This window comes from Helianthus annuus, chromosome 5, assembly GCF_002127325.2.
Source record: "Helianthus annuus cultivar XRQ/B chromosome 5, HanXRQr2.0-SUNRISE, whole genome shotgun sequence".
Classification (NCBI taxonomy): domain Eukaryota; kingdom Viridiplantae; phylum Streptophyta; class Magnoliopsida; order Asterales; family Asteraceae; genus Helianthus; species Helianthus annuus.
In genome coordinates, this window is record NC_035437.2 from 12,620,500 (window position 1) to 12,643,107 (window position 22,608).

The following is a 22,608-nucleotide window of genomic DNA, read 5'->3' on the forward strand; positions in this document are numbered from 1 at the left end:
TTTGTTTTCTTTTTTGCATGGGCTTTCTAACGAATGATACTATTCTTTATTATATAGGGAGCTCGTGTGATGGGTTCATTTATTATAACTTACATTTTAGTCCCTTGACGTTCAACTTATATATATACACACACGATTCCTAGTCTCTTATTTGATTAAATTTGATTTTTGTGGTTGACCATTATTGTGAAATCAAAATCTGCCTATTGTTTTAGCAAACATACTAAATATATTAATTTTTTAACGGCGAATAATCCTATGATATATAGAAAAAAGGGCAATTAAAAAAAATGTAACATATACTGATCACTCTTCTTAGAGTTGGAGTAGATTTGTATATCAAACTGCAACCATCTACACAGTTGACTTGATTGAGTTCGTTTAAACATGCTAGTTATAAGTTGTACTGGGTCGTTGAACTGAAGTTTTAAATAATTTTTTTTCTTTTAAAAGTTCGTTATATCATATCATTTACTTTCGACTTCATATCATATCAAGTATTATCTTAAGTTAGTTATATATATGTTTTGTTAGTTTTTGAACTTTATATATTTATAACATTATACATTTTTCGAACCATTTAACTAGTGAATGGATAAGAAAGTCTGTCCAATGCTAAAGAAACATCAATTATACTTGTTGAATGTACTTAAGGGGTTAAAGTGTTAAGTGATGAGAAATACAAGGGGGGTGTGCGTATAATGAAATGACATTGATACCTTTGAAGTTGTTTGAACCTATAAAAAAGCTAGAGAGGTTGTGTGAGAGAGAGAGTACGTGTTGTTTTTGGTGCAGAAGCATCTCTGAAAACATGGTGGGAAAAGGATGTAAAAAGACGAAAAAGGCCCTACATTAGGTTACAAGGTTGGCGCCTTGGAAATGAAAGAGGAGAGAAAAGGAAGTAGGGGCATAAAGAGAAAGAGAAAGTAATCGGGAATTGAACAAGATTGAGGACTCTTTGGAGGTGGGATTAAGGAATCGTCACTCTCCACTTGTCATTACTTCTTCCATCAAATCTTTTGTTTTTTACGACCGAAATATTGCCCTAAAAATTACACACTCGTATTCAAGATTTGCAATTGAAATGAGTAGATTTTAAATATCACCAAAGTTGTACAATGCTTGTTTTGAACTACAAATACAACATTATGTACAAGTACAAACCTAACCTTTTTACCAGCTAACTATGCCAAACGGGAGGTAGTGGTGAAATGGTTAGGGAAAGAATTGGTGTACTTGTGACCCAGGTTCGATTCCCACTCTCCTCGTTGTTTTCTGCGGCATCCAGGTGAAGAGCGAATACGGGTGGCTCCGGTTCGACTTGGATGGGAGGCGAGGTTTTACCGATTATTCCACTGTCGTGCCTTCGGGCGGATGGAGATCGGGGTACCGCGGATCTAGGGAGAGCCAAGAGGCTGGCGGCGGTTGAGTAGTCGACCTTGGCTACAATGCCCGGTATTACAGTGGTTGCCACATTGTTTCTTGCCGTTCAAAAAAAATATATGACAATGAAAGTTCGATAATGATAGATGAGTAAAAATCGAGATGCTTTTATATATGTATTGATTGGAAGAAAAGTTTAATATGGTGGCAAAAGTAAATAATCGGTTGTGAAGTCATGTATCTTTTTGCTATAGTCGTAAAAGTAAACACACTTGTGAAAGTGATTACTTTTATAATTTTTTTCTTAATTGTACTACTTAATTATTCAAGCGATAAATTTATAAAACAAATATCTAATAGTTTATCTTGAAAATACTTTTCATTACTATAAGGTTATCCCCATGAATTCCCATTTGCAGATTAAGCGATTGTATGTTGAATAGTGTTTGTATTCTATAGCATCATGGCAATAGTTGCTTGCTAACCGCCATCGTTAGTTATTTTTTTAATAAACGAGTATTTAGGATCCTGCGCGTTGCAGCAGGACCGTTAAACCGAACAAAAAAATACACGTAAAAGTGTTGAATCACATACATCGTTGCGTCATATTAACCAGCAAAATGTAGACCAATACAAAAATTAAATTTTAAAAATCTGAAAGTCGGTACCACTAAACTGAAAAAATAAACTATAATTAACAATAAAAATGATATTTCTTGTATTTTATAAACATTATTAGGAGAGAGATTGTATATGTAAATATGTAATTGACTAAGACTAAAACGGTCTTGTAAATTAGGTAAACCGCATGTATCATCCGTGTGATTAGTTATAAAAAATAAGTTAAAAACAAATATATACATTCTATTTGTTTAATGTGCTATTAACTTTATAATATGTTAAACATTGCTCATTTACAATTTTTGTGACAACTAAAACATTTAAGTAAATGAGTATTAAATCTATTATTTTATGTTACCAACATAATATTGAATTTAATTAAAAAATGCTAGGTCCGAGCAAAAACAAAGTAAAATTTTTAAACCAGGAAAAGGCGTGGGATATTTGTTTGTGAAAGAAAAAGAGTGATAATAAAAAATGGATTTTTGGTTATAGTATATATAGTAATTTAGTGAGACAAAGTAATTTTACAAATTAATAGTGGTGATAATATACGGAATCACGGATGTTCCAAAAACAAAAACTGTCACGATAAAAACACTAAATTGTTATATGATCGATTTTCAACAAATTAAAGATGTTAGTCTACATCATGTTTTAATCTCAATCATAGTGATTTAACTTTTTTTAAATTTACACATAAACTAATTTTTTAACAATGGGGCCGCGGTCTAATTATGAAGCGTGTGTATTAGTTGGGAAAGTTGCACATTATTATGGGAAAATGTAGAAGCAAATTAACTTGAATTTAGTAATGTTAATCACTTTGTGTTTTGGAGAAATTAAAATCCCAATAAATGAATGACTGCATTTTATGTTGTTTTCGACGCTTGGTCTCATGTTAATTACTATAAATATATATTTTTTTGAAAGGCAGAATTTTATTTTCTAGAGGGTTATTTTATTTATTATCTTACTTCTATTTATTGTATAGTTAAAGTAGGATGTTCTTGGAATTTATCTGCATATTATATCAACATTTGACGGTAGAAATTATTAACTAAACATTAAATATATGTTGTGATAAATATAGAATGTGAAAGAAAAGATGTGTCATATAAACAGCGGATGCTTTCATATTTTACATTAACATGTGTTTGTGGTAATGTAAAATCTTGAAATTTAGGTTAAACTAGAAAAGTGACCCGTGCGTTGCATCGTAGGCGACGAAATTGGATTGTAATCGATCCCATTTACACCAATTATGTTTAAGCTTATTAGACTTCTTTCTTCATCAAAATCCGAGTAACAACTATAAATACAACGTTATATAAATAATTGTGTACACTAATAAACACGTTGAACCTCCGGTCTTAACATCTCCACACATAAACTTCTTAACAATCCACGTACTATCTCCTTATGACAAACAACGTCAATTTGCAAACTTCCTATGTGATTATTTGGTAAACAGAGAAGACCCTGTACATCGATAAAACAACAAAAATGATAAAACACCTTAAAAAGGTAACAAAAGAAAAGTAATCAATCTCCCAATATATCTCCTTTCCAAGATTGTATATGTGTGGAGCGGAGAATCGTGTTTCCATCTATAGTAGACACCATTATACCTTTTCTTTCACAATAACACCTACTTTGCTCACTACAATATTATCCACACCTTCCAACTTTATAAACTACACTATTCTCATCTATTCTAAAATGATAAATATCAGATAAAGACACAATTGGTCAAGCGTCAAATAAGTTGGGGGTACACTGGTCAAGAGATTCACATACACAAAACACATACTTAACAACAGTAGACATAATCTATAAAATCAATTCAAATTCATACACTATTAGATATGATTAGTATCAATTTCTAGCAGTAGGTATGCACTATAAAATCAATTGAAGTGGGAATGGTTACCTGTAAGCAAAACATATCAGGTTTAAAGGCTTGAACGATTGTCTTGGTGCTCTAGATGAAAAAGTGGACGATATATAGGCTAAAGCAGCGACAAACAACGGTGTTGTCGTAGTGGTTTCACCCAATCTCCCAACTAATTTTCATAAGAACAAATACTGCGTTCAAAGAGAATTTTTGTGAGTTCAATTAGGGTTGAAAGGTTTATAAAAGATATTGATAATCGAGATAAATGAAATACCTTCTCATGGTTCTCGGTTGTTAGTCATCTTCATCGTCTTCGTCGTCAAAGGAAGCCACCTCGGTGCGCTGTCTGAAACAACATTCACCATCACCGCCTTAATATGTGATTCTCGAGTGTAAACCGCCGCCACCACAGCATGTTATCTAAATTTGACACCTTAGTTCCGCAGGTGGATTTGATTACCCGTCACGCGTTGCGGTGGCGAAAACGTGCGGAAAACCTAATTAATTCAATTGCGATTTGTTTTATTATACAATGACAACCGAAACTAAAATACCGTAGGCTCATGAATGTGTCAACGAAATACCCATGGTTCGGTACAATAGGCTCAGAACTTGTGGTGCCCACCCACGAATCAAAAAAGCCCCTTCCTTTTTCTCGCGATTCGAACCCATTTTCATCCAACCATTGCCCTATTCCTTTTGTTCTACTACCACCTTTCACTATAAAAAAAAAAAAAAAAAAAAAAAAAAAAAACGGTTTAGGAAGCCTTACACGATTAACACCAAATGAAGAATTGAAAACTAACAGTATCTTGATCAACTTCTTTGAGCATTTCCATCTGTCAAAAAGGTTAGTTGAGTTTTTGTAAGAAAAGATAGTAAACTTGCTAATTGTCATGAAAATTACACTTACCGGTTGCAATGGAGGAGCGGCTGCAAGAGAGATTACCATATTGTTGTGCGTACCCCGCGGAAGAGTTCGCGGAGTAATACCGGTAGAGATGGTGTGGGTACACACCATATCTCTGACCAGTGGCGTAGCTTCTGTGACCACCTTCCGCCAAGTTCAGATACAGGTAGAGATGGTGTGGGGACACACATGCAAGTTTGGAAAAAGAAATACAAAGCAAACACGTTGAGTTGATTGGGTCAGGCAAACTGGCTAGTACTCGCAGTTTTACAGTTTGCTTTTGACGATTTAGGGAAAAAGTTGTTTTTATAAACATATATTTTTCAATAAAAGTATATGTATAGATTTATATTTAAAAAATAAGAAAAGATAATAAATGTTATATGGCTAGTTTCTGGTTTTAATCATTGTAAAAACTGAACTATGAACATGACCGTATGTACTCAAGCTGGTTACCTTTCTTGGGTTTAGGTGGTTCCGTTTGTTTTCGAAGGATTTTGCACACCCCTAATTTATATGTTACGAGCATAATTTTCTAATAAATAATTGTGATAATCGTATTATATGTTTGTATGTAGTTTTTTTATATTGTATATCTTTTATATGTTGATGTCATATGTCAACTGATGTGTGTACGATTTTTAAAAAAACGATTGCGTCTGCTGACTTAAATGACTTCGGGTTTTTATTTGTCCTAAATTACATTTTTATAGATGATAAATACAATGGTAATAGTTTGAGAATCTTAGGGAGGAATCAAGTATTGTTGCCAGTGAGAGAGTTGCCAATCGTTGGAGGAACTGGGATTTTTCGATTTGCACGTGGTTACGCGCTTACGAATACTCAGTTCTTCGATGCTAGCAGGATTGATGGAGCATTTGAGTACAATGTTTACATTTTTCACTATTGATTATCATCTTCAAATGGCGTTTGAAGGTTTAAGAAGCTTACATTTGCTGTATGTTTAGTTTGATTATATTTACGAAATCATTTTTCATGAAGTATGTGTTTTTTTTGTTTATTAATAAAAATATTTGTGTTACAATGGAACAACTGTGATGTAGTAAGTGATATCTATTCATTAGTGTTTACTAATTTACTATTCACTCTAATAATATAAATTCAAGAAAGTACTGAAACATGCAATAGAATCGAACCTTACCTGAGTTTAGCCGGAACTATACCAGAAGACATTTCGGAACCCTAATCTTTGTCTCCAGCACCACTTCTCAACAAAAGAAACACCATCGTCTTGCCGGCCATCACTACCACCGTCACTTCTCAACAAAAGAAACACCATCATCTTCTTCATGGCCGGCCATCACTATCACTGTCGGCTCCTTCGTCAGAGAAGGGGGAGAACCCCAGAGGAATGGATAAGGACATGAGAGACAAGACAGAAGGGGGTTAACTGAACCACCGCCTCTTATCACCATCATCCTCTGTCAAACCCTAGCACCACCACTGTTGTTTATTTCTCCAACCCGACACCATCTAGACCACCATTGTTGTAGCTCCAATTAAAGGCACCATGGCTCCGCCATCGCCAGCGGCCGGAACCCATCGGATCCCTTTTTCTTTGCTGCTCTCTCTCTACTTTCTCAGACTCTTACTTTCTCTTTCTAAAGTCTGCATCTCCTTTTCTTTTATGTCTCTCTTTACAATTGTTACAAGTAGGGGGTTATGTGTATGGAAAAGTTAAGGTCAAATACCAACAAAACTGGTACATGACATTAAGCAGTGTGTACAATCTTTACTGCATGAGACATCAACCAAGCTTGATGTACAAACTTTAATGCAACAAAATGTTGCAAATTAGAGTATTATATAATATTTTCAACCCCAAATGGTTGCATATCTCAATATCTCATGCGAAAGTCGTGAAATAATAGTTTGATTTGGATTTCAAAGTTTTAAAACATAGTTTGATAATTTAAAGTTGTACAACAATATTTTCCAATTAGGTCATGAGCTATACCTTAACCTTTTTTAACTTTATATATAAGTGTTATATCATCCATTTTTTCCCTTTTTACTCCACTCCATCTTAAGCAAATAGTTTAACCTCGTTAACTCTACCTCGCCCATCATTTTTTAATTATATTGATATTAAATATTTAAATTAAATACAAAATAAATAAATAAATAAGTAAATAAATAATAAGAACTAGCAATAAGACCCGCGCGCGTTGCAGTGCTGGTATATCTCAAACATCGAAGGATTAGTCTAAACGTTATGTAATGCGTTAACCATATGAAAATGTGCATTTCGACATATCATAGAAAACGTAACGGGTATAACAGAAAAGCTAACATGTATAATCAAAAGATATTAATTAGAACTGTGAAAAAAGGGAAAAATTAAACCACAATTTGACTCCACTCGGTTCGAAACAAAATTAACGAAACATTCATAAAATAAGCACGGGAACATATTATATTTGACCTCGCTCATTTCCCCAAAAAAGTTTACTTTGAAACATTCACCAACTCAAATTTATACGAAACGTACATAAAAGTATGCACGTAAAAAATGTTTTTTAAACAAAAACGTATTATATTTGATGAGATTCGTTTTTAGAAAAAAAATTACCTGGAATAGAGCAAATCAAATTCATACCGACATACACATAAAAATATGCATGTAAAAAATAGCTTTGTAAATAAATGAGGTATAGGGTTAAATTCGAAACAAAGTATTTTTAGTAAAAAATTAATAGGTTAAACACGTTTGTAAAATCGTTCCAAATAGCCCCAATGTCACACCACCAACAACAGAAGAGCTCGTAAAATAAAATATTAAAAAAAAAATAACACTGAACGAAAAACAGACGTAAAATCGTTGAATCACGCACACCTGTTGCGGTGTGTTAATGTGAATAAATTAGACCGAAACGTAAAACGTAGAAAGAAAAAACTAAGTCGATTTAGGACCTGTGCATTGGAACGAACTTGTCAAATGGTGAATAGTAGACGTTTTGCGAAGGACCTATCAAATGGGAAAAAACAGACAAAAAAAGTTGAACCACACACGCACGTTGCGGCGTGTTGACTCGTAAAATTTTGAACGAAACGTAAAACGAAAAAATTGCGAAAGATGAAAAGTATAGAAGATTAAAGTTGAAAATAAAAAAAAGTGTTGGTATTAAATTGCAAAACATGAAAGTCTTTGAGTTAATAGTAACAAACTAAAAGAGGTTAAAATGAAAAGATAAAAACCTTTGGATGAAAAACAAAAAGTCAATTTATTTTAAGACTCCCCATGCATATGGTACAACAACATAAAGCAACAAAATGTTGCTTATTTATAGTATGAAAATACCATTTCATTTACTTCTTAGCTTAAATAAACATTGATAATAAATAATATTAATTTCTTATTCTTTTTTCCTAAGTTAACACGTTAACCAAGGGGGATTTTAACACCCCTTAACATGGGATTGAGTGGTTTGAAAGACATGTTAACTTGCTATATCATTTTAACAACAATGAAGTTAGAGTACATCCCAAGTCCTTAGTTTAGTTGAGTGTCAGTAATTGCTTAATATTACTAATGTTTGTTGCCGAATTTCTATTTCAAGAACTTTGGATTGTGATTTGTTAGGTCATCCGTGATGGTTAATGCCCTGTAAGGAGCATTTTCCGTCACATCAGCATCATAACGTCTCTTAAATAATGTGTAATGATTCATGTCCCTTAATGTCATCATTCCATCATTACTTTCCAATTTTGTTTTCCTCATTTGGCATTAGACCATCCGTAATGGTTAATGCCCCCTATGTAACACCTCGAAAACGGGTTTAGTAATCAAACCACGTTAATGCTAAAACACGGGTAAAGTACCGTTAGTGGTAAAATTAACCCGGAAAATATTAGTATTTATATAACTACACCTAATATTTAATAAAAAGGAAAAAGAATGCTTTTGAGAAAAATAAAGTTTATAGAAGCCCGAGTTAATGGGACTTAAAATAAACTTAGTCATGAATTCCCCGAACCCACTAATTTAACTAGGAATGTTTAACCTAGTTAATGAGTGGAAAAATTGCTAGAAATTAAGTGGATTGTGGCCTACTTAATAAACTAACCAAACAAGAGTGGCCAAAGTGGATAAACTTGAAAGTTTAATTATAAAATGAAATTTAAAACAAAACACACACTTAGTGTGTGTGTGTGTGTCTTCTGTTCGAACCCATGAGGTTCCCCAGGAGCCAAAACCCTAATCTCATCAAAAATCATCAAACTGAAGGTCTAAACAAAGCCCAAATTCACAATTGAACGTGAATTGATGATCACCCAAGCTAGGGGATCATAAGGTATGTAAAATTTTGATGATTTGTGAAGTTGTAAAATTTGGTGAATATTATAATCCGCGAATTATGGGTGAATCATAGAAGTTATGGCTGAATTATGATGTATAATTGCTTAGGAACAAAACCCTAGGCGAAAATTATACATATGGTGCTATGAATTGAATGATTATATGATTTACCACATTAGGATAAGTGGGTTTTAATCATGTGATGAAGTTGATGATATGATTTTGATTAGGATCATCATATTTGATATTAATAAGATGATACTTGAACACTTTAGGTGTTTAAGTATATAAATCATACTTGCTAAGTAATGAGTTTAGTATGATACGATGAAAGAATCGATGATATATTCATATTAAATGATGTATGATATTGTTATGTGTTAAAAGTAATCAAAGTTGTGTAAATTGATGAAATTCGATTACATGAACTTGGTAAATAACATGGTTAAAGACGGTAGCATAAGAACGATGCTTACCGGATAATTAACAAGTAATTAAGCGAATAGTTGAGCTACTTCGTGTAATTATTTATGTCAATAAACAGTTGACTTTAAAAAGTCAAACTGACTAATGATATGATCGAATAATAAATTCGACATAAGAAGTGAAGGATGGAATAGTCGTGAATGATTATGACTAGTATAACCATCTTACAACTTACAGTGATAGTTTGACGCTTGACAAGCTAGATGGAAGCTTGGGAATGAAGCGAGTCAAATGAATCGAGTATGAAGAAAAGCATAATCAGGATGCAAGGTAAGTATAGCTTATAATATTCTTAATTATTAGAATATTCCTTTTTCGTATTAATTACGAGAAATATAATTAAACATTTGAAAAGTGATGTTCTGACGTGTAGTCGTACGGAACAAGATAAGCAGAAATGATAAGAAACCATAACAATGGTTAAAAAGGAGTAAATTGAATATTCGGTCATATTATGACGAATAGAACTAAGAAATGGTTTCCAAGTAAAATGAACGTACGGTGTAAACCGGAGCGAGTCATGTAGATGAGATAGTAATAAATATCATCTCGCAAAGATAAACTGTCATTTAGACCAAACGGGTCAAAAGGTGAAGATATCACCCTTTGACAATATCGATTAATGATTATTTGTCGAGTTATATTTTTACAGGAGTAGATATCTAATGGATATTAGCATCGCTATTAATTAGCGGTTATGCAAGCAAAGTATTAAAATGGGTCAATATACTGATCCAAGTCAGGTATGTGTAATAGTTTAACTACTCATTTAGAACTTAAGGTTTAATGAGAGTTAAATAAGGTCAAAAATGGACATTTGGTTATCTTTTAGGTAAACCGAATGAATTAAATTATAGTCATTGTGTTTTGAAAACATAATGGTTATTCAAACAAGATCATAGTTTAATATGTAAGATTTTTGGTCAATATTCCTTTCAAAATCATTCATCGTAAATGAAAGGCTTAAATGGACCAAAATGCCCTTGATCGATAAATCAAGCAAACGACGCTCATGGAACGTTTAAAAATAAATTATTTGATCAAGTAAATACTTAGGACAAGTATAAAAGCAAATGGTATGATTCTTGTAAGTCAAATGCCTTAAAATGCGTCTTGTCGTAAAATAATGATCCGAGGGGTAAAACTTGGAATTTATACATTACCACGTTAAATCCACCACGAATAGTTGTGGTGGAAGACTATTTGATAAGAATCATGGTAATATAATGCTAGAAGGGATTGAAAGTAAATTGTGTTTTAAAAGTACTTAAATACCCTTAACGGGTCAAAATAAGTATTTAAGCAAAACGGGTTAAGAATACGTATGAAACCCGCGGGTTGGACCTTAAATAATAGAGAACTGTTATAAAATAAGGTTCATGATACTTGGTGTGCAACAAACTAGTTTTAGTTTGATAAATTCATTAAACGGGTCAAAAGTGGAAATTTTATATTAAGCCGATGGCTTAAAAGTATTAAATTTTGTTAATCCAGATGTCGGATTTTAACTCCATATTATGGAGAATCAATTTACGATCATGTAGGAAGAAACAGATCGTAAAACGTATCAATAACGACCAAGTTATGGCCGTTTTCGTAAAACTGGGTTTGGCTGGGAAATATGCAGACCTGAACCAAACCTGTTGTCGAAATAGGGTCCTCGCGTCACGCGACGGAGAACCCCAAACATGGTCACGGCACGCGACGATGGTCGCGGCACGCGACGACTAAACCCCCATCCCGTCGCGGCACTCGACGGGTATTAAATTCAGCAAAAGTTGTTGTTGTGTTGTTTTTACGCTACGGATCCATTTTAATACGTTATAAACTTCAATAACTGATGTGTGAGGTTTTGTAAAACAATTTGCATAAAGGAGATTACTCACATTGCTGTCTTAGGTTTTCTGTAAGGGTTTCCTGGCGATAATCTATAAATTACACAGATGCACACGCGTTAGTATAATAACCCATTTTAACATTAGTAATACCCTCCCCGAGACGGCATTCCAACGACTACGTCGAGCAGAATCACGACAGCCGTTACGGAACCCTAGATCAATCGGGCAGCGTATCTAATACGTATCCAGGGGTTATGATACTTACAACGTAGCAGAACTTCATTATTTAGGGGGTATTACACCCGAGAATTATGCCTACTATTATGAAATTGAGAGACAGATCGAAGAAATAAGCGACGGAAACTGAAGGCCCGAGCTCCCATTATATAGGAGCTGATTTCGGGTCTTACGCGGCCCGCGTAAGATGTAGCCAAGGGGCTACTTTGCCCGCGAGGCTCCCTAGGGTAGGCCCTAGCTCGTCCGACTCAGCCCTAGCTTCGCCACGCTGCATGACACGTGGCAGCACCGGGGGTCGCTCCGCTTTGGAGCTGTCGCGGCCTGCATAGGCAGTAGCCAAAGGCTACGCACCCCGCGAGGAACCCATTTTTCTTGTTTTTAATTAATTTTAATAATATTAAAGGTATTCGGGTCCTGTTTTCGCGTATGGGGTGTATTTTATGACATATTGGGATATTTTAAATATTTTTAGGGTGTCGAAAATATTTTGAGGGTTGTTATATCATGCCCCTATAAACGAGAGTGATGTTGGGAGTGTTATCCAGTCACTTCACGCCCCTATAATGCCCATTACTCATGGTCTTAGCGCTTTGATTATGAAATTTTGATTGATTTGAACTTTAGTAAGTAACAAGGAGTGTTGGAACTTTGATTGAACAACTATTTAACTCGAAGGTTCCTTAATCAAATATACCCTAAATTATATTTGATGCATCGTTTAACTATTTTATTATGCGTTATGGTTATGATAAACCTCTTGAGTATGTGGATAGTGATCATTTAATTTTTAGATACTTTATTTTCCATTAATTGTTTAGTAAACGTGTTATTATCAAGCCTTCTCACTTGCAGGAAAGTGATAGGGACTTGTCTATTGAGTGCGTGGGGAGTTTGGTCGGAGATATGAAGAAGATTAATGATGAGATCCCCTTAAGATAGCAGGATAAATTGTTTAGGGTTTGGGTCACTGAGGATACAAGGGATTGGGTGCCTGACTGCCTCGATACTCATGACACGCTAGAGGAGGAGTTCCTAGATAACCAGCCTAAATTTCCTAACTTGGGAGTGTCGGTGAGGAATGTGACGGGAGCGGTGGAAGCTCAACCGAGAATGATTCCGATAGGATAAAGGCGTCGACTCCAGGTCCGATGGATATGGGAAAGGAAGACGAAGAGGTGGAAGGCGAGGAGGTGCAATCCTCTAGGGAACCAACATCGAAGTTGCATAGGAATATGGAAAACAGGTGAATAGTAATGAAGGGAAAAATGATCAACAACAAAGGGTTTATTTTTTAATTCTTCCAGCTCAAGTGGTAAATTCAAAAGAAGAAATAAATATCCACAGAAAAGGAAGCAATGTGTATTATGCACTAAAGGAATAATTGTCGATGTTACGCGACAAGTATGGAATGGCATTTATTCAAATGCCATACGAAGAATCATCTAGTCGAGACTACTACTAGACTTCAAGACCACGACACCATGCCCAATAATTTACCTTAGCTTTCTCTAAAAAAAATGTTGTACTTTCCCTCCTCCTTTTAACCTTAATAAAAGCCCTTTTGATTTATGCATTTTACTTAGTTAAAAAGGTGGAGATTTGATTTGCATACAAGCCTATAATTTATGATTATGTTGGATGAACTTAAGTGAACACTTAAACTCACGATAGACACGAGCACAAGCCAAAGAGAGTTGAGTGACCATTGTAAGAATTACGACTTTAAACATAATAAAAGTTTAAGTGGGCATGTCATGTTTATCTAATTTTTCACCAAATAGAACATTTGCATAACTCATGGATCAAACACTTTTTCCACCAATTTGAAGGAGCTTAATGAATGGTTTGCTTGAGGACAAGCAAAGTTTAAGTGTGGGGTTTATGATGTGCCCTCAATTATACATATTTATAATATGAATTTACCCCCATTTATGAATACTTTTGAGACAATTTATGATGGAAACACTACCTAAATCGCTCATTTTTAGTTTTTATAGGATTTGAAGGTCCAAAATAAAAAAAAAGAAGAAACAAAAAACGATGAAAATCGGACTAAAAATATGAAGTTTCCAAGAAGCACCCTTGTGCACAACAAAAGCACGGTCGTGCCTCTCGACTCAGCCCGCCTATTGGAATAATCAGAACAACTTGGTGGGCAAGAAAGAAAGATGACTTGCAAGCATATACATAGTGATGCACGACCGTGACCCCATAAAGGACAACTCACCATGCACGACATGTGTGCCCAAGACCCCGGAGATAGAAAGGACAAATTCTTGAAGATTCTAACAAGCTTCAGGCACAAGCATGGTCATGCCCCCCTTAGCACCCTCGTGCACCTTTGAAGAATGACCTTCTTTGCTCTCTTGTTTCCTGGTGTGCTGCATCCCCAAGGTTGATAGACTTGTGCCTCCATGGCCTTGTTCTTTCACCCTTAAAGGCTCCAGTCCCATGGAGAAAGTATGGATGATCCATGGAGCTTGACTAATCAATAGCCAAGTATGCCATGATCATGATGCTTCCTAAGCCCCCTTTGCTTGGAAGTGAGAGGTTGATCCTTAGGGAAGACCTTTATGCCGACCGAGATCTCTCCAAAGCTAGGATCTTACATCCTACCTTTGATCATCCATGTTAAGAATAAGACATTGTTAGATTAGTTCACTAAATGTATGTAGTAGAGGAGAGTTGAGAGACACTTTGTTTCACACATACTTGCACTTGAGCTAGAGCTTGAAAATCATGATGTGTGGTAATCACCATTGGTAGAAGTGTTTTATATGATTGTAATCTCTATGTCTTCTCAAACTCTTGGATTAGCTAATCTTATTAATATAGTATTTTATCTTATTTAATGTGTTTATCTTTTACTAATTCTCGGTTTATTATCTTATGTGATAGGATTGCAAGACCCCTTTGAAACTAAATTAACTTAACATCTTAATTTAACTATATTAATTTAACCTAACTTAACTTGAGTAAGGTGTGCACGGCTTCTGGTACTTAATCAGATTTGGTGTTCTTGATAACCTTGGGATGTGAAGCTTATTAGTACACTCATGGTGTGTAACAACCCATATACTGATAAGGGAAATTCGAACTTGGCGTATCAAGATTATTATTATGTAGGCTTCTGGTACTGAACCAGATTCGGGTGACAAGCTTCTGGTATCAAACCAGAACTTGGGGTGATAAAATATTACATCGAGATCCTTTGGGAAGGCTTCTGGGAATGCACCAAGATCCTATTGGGGAGTAAAAGTTAAGATAATAAATTAATGGGGGAGCAAGACAATCTAGTGGAATAGAAGATAATAAGTGAAATCGGACCTATTTTGCTTATTCGGTAACCTAATTAATTTGATGTCTAAATATCTTTGGTAATTTAAAAGATCCCTAAACTTGATCACATTTGTTAAGCTTGAAAAAAAGTACTAATTAATTAAGTTATAAAAAGATAATATAACCAAGATGGCTTTAAATTAGTCTTGTGTGGGATATCGTTTACTAGTCGAAAGGCTAGGGAAGGTTCAATATGGATATATTTGCAGACCGGTCTATCGATGTGTTGTGGCAAAATTGAGTGATGTTGGCAACCGAACCAAGAAAGCCACTTCTAAATTATATAAAAGATAAAATCAAAGACTTAAACATTTTCCTCATTTTATAAAATAAACTTTACGAATTAAGAAAGACTTATCTAAGAGTCATATATTACCATTTTGTCTAAAGTTATACTATACACGATGGGTTCTCTGCCTGTCGTGTGTATTTAGTTTAACTAAAAATCCTTTTTATAAATTTAAAACTAGACAACGCGTTTTAAATATTTATTAAGTTAACTCACCTAATACGTGGTAAGAGTTAATAAATTAACTAGACCAATACACTAAAACACGCAACATCAAGCGCTCGAATTTCGAGTAGATAATTGATAAAGCGGTTGAACACTTCAGCTGTGACTGGCCTCTGGATATTATGATGATGAAGAAATTCAAAATGTTAAGGCAGAAAATCGAGAGGTGGGGGGACGAAATTCAGACTAAGAAAGGGGGGGAGGAAAATAGTATGAGAAATGAGCTAGAGGAGTTAGACAATGCGATGGAATTTAGGTGTCTCTCTGAAGAGGAAAACTGGGTCCGAGCAGAATGTAAGAAAGGAATTATGGATTTTGAAAGTTATAGGGCAAAAGACTTAAAACATAAAAGCAGAATTAGGTGGGCTATACACGATGATGACAATACTACTTTCTTCCACGACATCATTAACAACAGAAAGGTGAGTAATTCTATTCAGGGTTTGGAGATTAATGGCATTTGGGTTATTAAACCGAAGAGGGTGAAGGATAAGGTTTTAGCAATTTTTAGAAGAAAGGTTTTAGAGGATATGCAAGTCCAACTAGAGTTGGAATGCCCCAATCTGAAGCGACTCATGGCCACGGATTCGAATTTTTTAACAACCCCCGTTTTCAGTGGAGGAAATAAAGGAAGCGGTGTTCGAGTGTAGGAATGATCGTGCCCCGGGGCCTCAAGGTTTTAATCTTGGATTTATTAAAAGGTTTTGGGACATATTTGAGGAGGACTTCACTTGGTTATTTTCGAGTTTCATGAAACAAAAACAATTAATATGGGATGTAGTTCATCTTTCATTGCCCTTATTCCCAATGTGAAAGATCCGATGGGTCTTAATTATAACAACCCTGACATAAAACGACACCCTCATAATTTTTCCAACACCCTAATATATTTTAAAATACCCCATATGTCTTAAAATGCACCCCGTATGTGAAAATCGAGCCCAAAATATGTTATAATATTAAAAATAAATAAAAAACAAAGAAAATGGGTTTCAGGCGGGCCGCGTAAACCTTAGTTAACCCTTATGCGAGCCGCGATAACATAAGGACCAGGCGAGCTCTGGTGAGGCCACGTGTCCGACTCGTGTTAAACCTAGGCGATGACCCGGATCACCTAAAACCTACTCGGGCTACTACGCGGGCCGCGTAGGCCCTGTTCTTGTGCGACAAGGTCAAGATCAGGCCCTATATAAAGAAGGCCTCGGGTCTTCAGTCTACTCGCTCAATTTCTTTTCTTTCTTACGAATTCTCACATAGTAGAAGCTATACTCGGGTATTATACCCCCTAAATAGCGAGGTTCTGCTACCATGTAAGTATCATAACCCCTGAAGACATATTAGATACTCTGCCTGATTGATCTAGGGTTCCGTAACGGCTGTCGTGGTTCTGCCCGACGTAGTCGTTGGAATGCCGTTTCGGGGAGGGTATTACTAATGTTAAATTGGGTTATTATACTAACACGCGTGCATTTGTGTAATTTATAGATTGTCATCAGGAAACCCTTACGGATAATATAAGACAACAATGTGAGTAATCTCCTTTTTGCAAATTGTTTTTACAAAACTCACTTAATTAATTATATATTAAGCAGTTATTGAGTATTTGTAAGGATGCAATTACAGTCGGTAAATTTGGGGTTTTGTATACAAAATTTATTACTATCTTGCGAGGAGTAACATGACCATAAGTCGGAACAACAGTACCGTGTGGTGGTAATTGATATGACTTGGAAACAAATGTAATTATGGATGCGCCCTCAATACTGTACTATGGTTTTTATTAAAAACTTGATTGAACTGGGATTCACTCACCAGTATTTCCCACTGACAAAATGTTTTTAAAACGCGTTTCAGGTAACAATATGTGAAAGCCAAATAGAAGTCAGCTGGACAGCATAGAAGGCTTGGAAAAGTGGCAATAGAGTTACCTAAAAGAAATAGATGTTTTTATTAAATAAAAATAGGATGTATTCCTATAAAATGTGTGTACTGAAAACTTGGATTTTACCCATGTGTTTAATGTTATGAAAATGTGGTATTTTACTCTGATAAAATATTTCCTAACTACGGTCCTGATGAAAAATTCCGCTGCCAAATTAGACAATAACCAGATACCACCGAAACTAGCTCACGGCCGCCCGCTCCCAGGGTAGGGGTCGGGGGTTGTGACAGAAGGTGGTATCAGAGCTAAGCCACTGATTCAGCCACAGAAGTGTGCTGCTGACACCAAAATTCAAAGTGTTAGGAAATAAATTACGGAAATACATGCATAATTGTATTTTCTTGTTATGTGTTATCTGACTATTTGTTAGTTTACAGTATGAGCGACCAAGGACCATCTGACGCGTACCGTCAATTGTCTGGTTCGCCTAGAAGCGAAGGTGCCTCTTCTCAGCCTGCCCTCTCGGGGTACTCTGCTGATACGGAAGAAGGAATATTCGTGTTTAAGGCTCAATCTGAAGAGCCATTTCCTCAGAAAAAGAGGGGATGGTTCAGTAGGGGAGCACACGAGCGTAGAAAGCGTATGAAAAAGTTACAAGACCAGAGAGCACTAGCCGCAGCTAAGAGAGAAACCGATGCTTATGCCCAGGATATGCTTAATAGGGGTATAGCCAATATCCATATCTTAGCAACCACTGCAGCTGACCCTAACCTGGAGCAAATGTTAGCACCCCAACCACAACCACCAATTCCTGATCAACCCATGGAGATAGAAAACCCTGAAAACCTAGTACAAATGCATGATTTCAATCTGGAAGAAATACCTAGGGTACCTCCACCAAACCCCCTAGACCCAAATTACGACCCATGGTGGGACGATAACAGGGACTATGTGCAACGCTACCCGATGCATGCAAATTTGCCCATGCCTAATCTAGGAGCCTATCCAGGGTTAGATCCTCTAGATCCCTATTACGATAACGATGCATTCATTAGGGAGATTTTAGAGAATCCTTACCCATACCAGGCCCCGTACCAGGAACCCGCACCCCAGATTCCAAACCCAGTCGTAGAACCTGCACCCCCAATGAGTGTAGACAATGTACAAGAACTTAGGACTTTCGGTGAGGAAATTTTAGAAAGTAGTGAACGAATGAGACAGGTGGGAGAGCGTCTCGTATGGAAATACGACGAGCGCAATATGGATTTTTGGATGAATCCATATCCTTGAATCGATGGTGGAGACAATATAAATAATAATAATAATAATATAATATAATAATAATAATAATTAATATAATATGTGTGTATGTGTTAGAAAAAAAAACTACGAATGCCTATTACTAGTAGTGTAGTTTAAATTTCAGTCGGTATTGTAATTTTTATTTCAGTATTGGTGTGTAATAGATGCATACTATATGAATAGAGTAAAGTCGCAATGCTCGACGCTTTTGACCAAAGTGTGTGTCATGTGATTGACTATATTCAAATATTATTGGTGATATTAATATGTGGTAAATGTTTAAAATTCAGATGGACAACAAAGTGAACCAGGAAAACCAGAATGATAACCACTCGAATAACGATAATCTGAATAATGAGAATCCGAACAATAACAATGGAAACCAAGTGGATAATAGTGCCCTTCAACATATAGTGGCACAAGGAATCATAGATGCGATGCCATTTATTATCCAAAATGTTAAGGAAGCCGAAAATAAAAGTAAGCATAGCAGTAAGCGACCAACTGAACCGGAACACAGCGTGAACAATGGACCTGTACTTCAAGTGCCCATTCCCAAAAGAAGAAGAACCATGCCATATGGTTGTTCTTACAAAGAATTCTGGTCCTGCAAACCAATAGAATTTTCGGGCAGTGAAGGACCCATTGCAGCTCTACGCTGGATAGAGAAAACTGAGGTTGTTCTAAAAATAAGCAAGTGTGCAGAAGAAGACAAGATAATGTTTGCTTCTAATCTGTTTAAAAACTCAGCCTTAGAATGGTGGAACACTATCCTCCAGTCACGAGGAAGTGATAGGGTATACCACATGGAATGGGAGGAGTTTAAAAATATGGTAGAAAGAAAATTCTGCCCTCCCAATGAAAAGGAACAAATAGCAAAAATAAGTTTCTGAACCTTAGAATGACCGGGGTAGATAGTAAGGGGTACACTACTACATTCTTTGAATATGCTAGGATAGTACCAACCCTTGCATCACCCGAACCAGTCTTAATCTCCCGTTATATCTGGGGATTAATTGGAGAGATTAGACATGTAGTCAAGGTAGCTAGACCCCAAACTATAGAAGAAGTCGTAGAACTAGCCAATACCTTGACTGATGAACTGGTGCGTACTAGAGAAGAAGATTAGAGGGGAAACCTAACCCAAAGGCTTACTCAAGAATTCTGTTCTAGGAATTCCAACCGTAGGAATGTAGGTTCTACCTCTGCACCATACTGCAAAACCTGCAGAAAGAAGCATTCTGGAAAATGCTCCACTTACTGCAATTTCTGCAAAGTACCAGGACACAAGGAAGAAACCTGCAGAAGGAAACCAACTAATGGATTGTGCTTCAACTGTGGAGAAAAAGGTCATATCAAGCCAAACTGTCCGAAATTGGCTCCAGCTGCAAACAACAAGAGCACTAAAAATGCTAGAGCATTTGTTCTAACTGCAGATGAAGCCAACATGATCCCGGACGTCATAGCTGGTACGTTTTTAGTTAATGATAATTTTGCTAAAGTATTATTTGACTCTGGTGCAAACCAAAGTTTTATCAATACTTCGTTTTGCAAACTTCTAAATCAATCATTAACTAAACTACCACAAGAATGTCTAGTAGAGACAGCAAATGGAGAAACCATTATGATTTCTGAAATCTTGCAGGGAGCAAGAAAAGAAATTTTTAATCAAAAATTTATTGCAAACCTTTACCCAATGAATCTAGCAGGATTTGATGTCGTGTTAGGAATGGATTGGTTAATAGCCAATAAAGCCAGTATTTTATGTGATCAAAAGTCAATCCAAGTAAATTCACCAAGGGATAAAAAGATCACAATTAAAGGAGATAAACCATCTAGATCCACTAAATTAATCTCTGTGATGAAATCTGCAAGTTATATAAGAAAAGGATCTATAGTGTATTTGATTTCTATAATCACTAACACTAAAGGAAAAAAACTAAAAGACATTCAAGTAGTGTTCCAGTTTTCAGATGTTTTTCCAGAAGGATTGCCAGGACTGCCGCCAGACAGGGAAGTTGAATTCAGAATCCATCTATTACCAGGAACGGCAGTGATTGCCAAAGCACCCTATCGTTTGGCACCCGCCGAAATGCAGGAACTGAAGAACCAGTTAGACGAATTGTTAGAGAAAGGATTTATACAGCCAAGCTCATCGCCATGGAGAGCACCAATATTGTTTGTCAAAAAGAAGGACAGATCAATGCGTATGTGCATTGACTACCGTGAATTGAACAAGGTCACGATTAAGAATCGGTACCCATTACCAAGAATCAATGATCTGTTCGATCAACTGCAAGGATCTCGATTTTTCTCTAAAATAGATTTAAGATCAGGATATCATCAACTAAAGGTACAGGAAAAGGACATTCCTAAAACTGCTTTTAGAACAAGGTATGGCCATTATGAATTTACTGTCATGCCATTTGGTTTAACCAGTGTCCCAGCTGCATTTATGGATGATATTCTAATTTACTCTAAGAGTAAAGAGTAAAGAGGATCATACAAAGCATTTGCACTTACTTCTAAGTCTATTAAGAAAGGAAAAGCTTTACGCTAAGTTTTCAAAGTGCGAGTTTTGGTTAGAACAAGTACAGTTTCTTGGACACTTAGTCGATCATGAAGGAATTCATGTGAATCCAACAAAGATCGAGGCGATTACCAAATGGAAAACCCCTGAGTCGCCAACCGAGGTTAGAAGTTTCTTAGGATTGGCTGGTTATTATAGACGATTTATTCGAGATTTTTCTAGAATAGCCATTCCTTTAACCAAGTTAACCTGTAAATCCATTAAGTTTGAATGGGGACCAAAACAAGAAGAAGCCTTTAGAATTCTTAAGCAAAGACTAACCCATGCACCCATACTAGCGTTACCAGAAGGAACTGAAGACGTTGTAGTCTATTGTGACGCTTCTAAGTTAGGTTATGGATATGTATTGATGCAACATCAAAAGGTTATAGCTTACACATCCAGACAACTTAAGAATCATGAAGAGAATTATTCAACCCATGATCTAGCATTAGGAGCCATAATTTTTGCCCTTAAGATTTGGAGACATAACCTTTATGGTAGTAAGTTTACCATTTTTACAGATCATAAGAGTTTAAGGTATGTTTTCGGGCAAAAAGAGTTGAACATGAGACAAAGTCGCTGGATGGAAATTCTTAGTGATTATGATTGTGATATCCAGTATCATGCAGGAAAGGCCAATGTAGTGGCTGATGCTTTAAGCCGAAAGTATCATGAAAAGCCAAAAAGGGTAAGTTCTCTTAAATTAAATCTACAAGTAGATTTAAACGATCAGATTAGAAAAGCACAAGAATCAGTAATCAAGGAGGATACTGAAAAATTAAAGGGAATGATTAAAGAATTTGAACAAGGAATTGATGGAATTTGGAGATTCCATAAAAAGAGAATATGGATACCTAAATTAGAAATCCTACGTCACCGTATATTAGAAGAAGCTCATAAGTCTAAGTATACGATGCATCCAGGAGGCGATAAGATGTACCAGGATTTAAGGAAAAATTTCTGGTGGATAGGAATGAAAAAGGATATAACAGCTTACGTTTCTAAATGTTTAACTTGTTCACAAGTCAAAGCTGAACACCAGAAACCCTCAGGATTATTGCAACAGCTAGAAATGTCAGTTTGGAAATGGGAATTGATAACAATGGATTTTGTCACCAAATTACCCAAAACAAGAAAAGGTAATGATACAATCTGGGTGATTATAGATAGGCTAACTAAGTAAGCTTATTTCCTACCAATGAAAGAAACTTTTAGTATAGAACAATTAGCCAAATTGTATGTAAATGAAATCGTTTCATTACATGGAATTCCTTTATCAATTGTTTCTAATAGGGATAGCCGTTTT

The 22,608-nt window shown here is 35.8% G+C and overlaps 1 long non-coding RNA gene across 3 annotated transcripts; it reads right to left on the reverse strand.

Annotated features, from left to right (window-relative positions):
* Nucleotides 1-3,256: 3,256 nt before the first annotated feature.
* LOC110940026 lies at nucleotides 3,257-6,470 on the reverse strand. 3 transcript variants are annotated; one of them, XR_002592729.2, is made up of 6 exons: nucleotides 4,815-6,470; nucleotides 4,708-4,740; nucleotides 4,486-4,621; nucleotides 4,176-4,398; nucleotides 3,938-4,092; nucleotides 3,257-3,486 (listed from the first exon to the last, which is right to left on the reverse strand). It is a non-coding gene; the product is annotated as an uncharacterized LOC110940026 (long non-coding RNA). The 3 variants fall into 3 exon arrangements; XR_004894159.1 differs by lacking the exon at nucleotides 4,708-4,740; XR_002592728.2 differs by having other exon boundaries at nucleotides 4,708-6,470.
* Nucleotides 6,471-22,608: the final 16,138 nt, after the last annotated feature.